Genomic DNA, 4,824 nt, shown 5'->3' with positions numbered 1-4,824 from the left:
CTACCTCTCATGGAAATGGGTCATACGTGAATGACTTACTTAACGCAGTTGAATCCCAAAATGATATCTAATATAATGCACTGCGTAAATCCCCCATACTTAAATTCAAAAAGAGTCAAGGGATCTCTACTTGAATGGTTCATGAGGCACAATACTTGCTAAGGTTTTGCAAATGGGGTAGCAAGCTAAGTGGGCTTGATTGTGGGAAAAAACTCCACAGTTAAGCGCGCTTGAGCCAGAGGAGTTCTGGGATGGGTGACCTCCTGGGAAGTCCTGGTTACCGGGTGCAAGCCCCGGAAGTGATGATTGATGCTATGTGATTCGTTCTCCACATTTCACTAGTTTCAATCCCACTTCTTCACCCCTGTGAGCATCACCCGATGCAATGAGTGCTAAGTGAACTATTCAAAAATCATGAGAAATTAGTTAGTTACGACTACCTCTCATGGAAATGGGTCATACGTGAATGACTTACTTAACGCAGTTGAATCCCAAAATGATATCTAATATAATGCACTGCGTAAATCCCCCATACTTAAATTCAAAAAGAGTCAAGGGATCTCTACTTGAATGGTTCATGAGGCACAATACTTGCTAAGGTTTTGCAAATGGGGTAGCAAGCTAAGTGGGCTTGATTGTGGGAAAAAACTCCACAGTTAAGCGCGCTTGAGCCAGAGGAGTTCTGGGATGGGTGACCTCCTGGGAAGTCCTGGTTACCGGGTGCAAGCCCCGGAAGTGATGATTGATGCTATGTGATTCGTTCTCCACATTTCACTAGTTGCAATCCCACTTCTTCACCCCTGTGAGCATCACCCGATGCAATGAGTGCTAAGTGAACTATTCAAAATGAGAAATTAGTTAGTTACGACTACCTCTCATGGAAATGGGTCATACGTGAATGACTTACTTAACGCAGTTGAATCCCAAAATGATATCTAATATAATGCACTGCGTAAATCCCCCATACTTAAATTCAAAAAGAGTCAAGGGATCTCTACTTGAATGGTTCATGAGGCACAATACTTGCTAAGGTTTTGCAAATGGGGTAGCAAGCTAAGTGGGCTTGATTGTGGGAAAAAACTCCACAGTTAAGCGCGCTTGAGCCAGAGGAGTTCTGGGATGGGTGACCTCCTGGGAAGTCCTGGTTACCGGGTGCAAGCCTCGGAAGTGATGATTGATGCTATGTGATTCGTTCTCCACATTTCACTAGTTTCAATCCCACTTCTTCACCCCTGTGAGCATCACCCGATGCAATGAGTGCTAAGTGAACTATTCAAAAATCATGAGAAATTAGTTAGTTACGACTACCTCTCATGGAAATGGGTCATACGTGAATGACTTACTTAATGCAGTTGAATCCCAAAATGATATCTAAAAGAATTAATGAATTATATTGGAGTATAAAAAAATTGAGAAAATACAATCCAGTGAAATATGAAATATCTTTTACATAGTTGAACTAATATAATAGTGTGTCTACAAGTGAATATAAAGATATGAACATGCAATAAAGAAAAGTGACACCTAGTTCTAGTTAACTAGCCATGAACTATCTCATATAAAGATGTAAACATGCAATAAAGAAAAGTGAAACCTAATTCTAGTTAATCAACCACAAATTATCTCATGTAGGTGAAGATAGTCTTAATTACTTGGTCATACAGTCAAGTCATTAGTAAATTATCTCATGCAAATAGAGATAATCCTAATTAATAATCATCAACTAACTATCTTATAAAAAAAATAATCCTAATTAACTAAAGTATAATTAAATATATATTATTTTTAATAATATTAAACCATCAATTAAAATAATTTATTTTAACTATCCTTCTTACAAATTTTTAATTATAAATTATCACATTCTTAACTCTAAATTACTTAAACATATAAATATTCCTAACATGAATAGATGTAAATAAATGTTTTGTACAATAATGCAACCCTCTCTTTATATATATACACACGCGACTTTTTTTTATATATATACAAACGCCACGACTTTGTAAGGAGCGTGATACAGAAAATTAATTTTAAAATCGAAATAACTTTGAATAATTATTTTTTAAAGTTGGGGTGATGATAAATTTGCGAAAGCAAGTGATTTGTTATAACTAATGATTTGTTATGGTTATTGATGGGGAACATTATCATTATGAAAAAAAAATCATTTTATTTTGATTAAATTTTTTATTAATATTATTATACCTGTAATTATTTCAAAAAGTGTAAAGATATGAAGAAATATAAACTTTGAGAAGATCATCTCCTCAATAATAAAGCTAAAAATAAGCTTAGAATTAAAAATAAATTACATAATTTCAAAAGAAAATTTTTAATAAGACAAAAAATCATAATTTTTTATTTATATAATAATAATAATTAAATAAATTTAAATACATTCAACATAATGATAACAAATAAATATTCATATTTTACTAAAATTTTACATGCACTCAAAAATTGTAATAAAAAAACTCTATATATCTTACCAATAATGGTATTATTGTCCTAACATAATGAACAACAAATAATGTCACAATGTGACGAACAATAAATGATATGTCAATAGGACAAAAATTGATGTCGTAATGTGACAAACAACAAATTCCACCACCCATGTGACGAACAACAAATGGCTTTGCAATGAGATGAACAATGAATGTTGTCATAATGTGATGAATAACAAACAACACCACAATGTTATGACATCAAAATGTGATGAACAACAAATGTCAACACAATGCGATAAACAACAAGTGTTGTGACAATGTGATCACCAACAAACAACATTGTAAAGTGACTAGCAACCAAAAAATCACCATGTGACAAAATATAAACAACGCTGCAGTATGATTAACCAAAAATGTCTTTGTAATTGGAAAAAAATGATGTCTCAATGTGATAAACAAATGTTGATATCATAATTTTATTTTATTTTTTTACTTTTTTTATTTTTTATTTTTAATGTTGTATTTAATTTTTGTAATTTTTTTTTTACACGGCGGCATGATGGTGCGGAGGAAAACAACCAAGGTTTCAACTGTGCTCAGAGGTCGTCTTCCATGAAAGGATGCTCAGGAGGGAGCTCCACTCCCTCCTTCAAGTAGGCAATGGTTAGCAGGGGAAAAAAACCAATGGAAAATGACAGAGAGCCTTTAGCAGGAAAAGATAGAAGTAATGAAGAAGAGCAAGAGGGAACCAAGTCAAGGGAGCACAATGATGTATTGGAAAATGTGGAAGAAACCAAGGAGCAGAGCACTAAAGACAAAGCGCACATGGGACCATGCAAACCCAAAGCGGCGATAAGTCCCAGGGTCATTTTAAATGATCCAGCGCTGCAAGCGCACAGGGATCACATGCAAACATATGCAATCATTTGTAAATTCATGGGACTGTGGCCCACTGAAAAAGCTTTACAAACGTGGATTAAATACCACTGGAAACCAAAAGGCAGCATTGACCTACATCTTGGGTCCAAGGGATTTTTCACGGTAGTTTTTGCAAATATTGAAGACAAAGATAGAGTGTTTGAAGGAGGACCTTACTTTTTTGCTGCTGCAGGCCTTTATATGCGACCTTGGATCATGAACTTTGTTCTGGAACGCGAAACTTTCACCTCAATCCCAGTCTGGGTAAGACTCTATTCTCTACCTCTCGATTACTGGCAAACAGAATCTCTATCAACCATTGGAAATAAGTTAGGGCATTTTGTGAAAGTTTCTGAGGCTACTAGAAGGGGAAAGTATACTTCCTTTGCCAGAATATGTGTGGAGATGGATCTCTCTGGAGCATTGCCAAATGAGGTTATCGAGGAAGTGTTTGATGAGGAATGGATACAAGCAATAGATTAAGAACATATTCCATTTAGATGTCGCAAATCTCATGAGCATGGACATTTGGTCAGAGACTGCCCTCTCAGTAAGACAGAGGACAAAAGCAAAGTTGATATAATGAAGGATCCCGAAAGCCTCTTCAAGGTGGTACACAAAGGAAAAGGGAGCAAAAGAGGACTAAGAACAAGCAAAGCTACAGGGCAGCATGTTAACCAAAATAGGTTCCAAACCCTCGAAGAAGACGAAGGTCCTACAGATACTGACAAAGCAAAAGAAGGAAACCCAGTGGAGAAGGAGAAAGAAGAAGAAAATGAGCAAACACAAGAAAATGACAAAAGGAAAGTATTCAGTACGAGCAATGCTGAATAGGCGATGGATCTTGACATGACCCAAAGTGAGACGGATATGGAGGACCATGAACTCCAGGAAATTCCTGAGAGAGAAAACCTAGATTTAGAAGGTTTCTTGAATCAAGGAACTAAAGAAGGGCTAGACTCACTCCCTATAGAGGAGTTCAACAGGGTTCAATAGCTATTTTTGTGGAGAACCCAAACTAAAGGGTTATATAGAATAAATCACAAATATAGACAAGGCAATGAAGGAGTGAAGATGATGAAAAATATGGCAGGACTAGCACCCAGAATCCTAGGAAAGAAGAGGGGCAGAAAAAGGCAGAATGAGTTGCTGATAGAATGCGGGAAGCTAATGATAGATTCAGGTAAGATGAAAGACATATCCAGTTATTCCTTTACTAATATTTAATTATGATGTTCACTTCTTGGAATATCAAAGGTCTAGGTAGTAAGAGAAAACAAAGGTTACTATGTAATAGAATGAAACAAGCATCTTCGGATGTGATTTTCATATAGGAGACCAAATGTTCCATTCAGAAGATAAGAGAAATCCATAGTAAATGGCTCAATAGATTTGAGTTTCTGGAAGTAAAGGCAGAGAATACAACAGGAGGTATTCTCACTCTGTGGAATCC

Source organism: Pinus tabuliformis, chromosome 5_1 (assembly GCF_031772625.1).
Source record: "Pinus tabuliformis cultivar Carrire ecotype Pingquan chromosome 5_1, CPIR1, whole genome shotgun sequence".
Lineage (NCBI taxonomy): Eukaryota > Viridiplantae > Streptophyta > Pinopsida > Pinales > Pinaceae > Pinus > Pinus tabuliformis.
Note: the sequence above shows the minus strand (reverse complement) of the source record.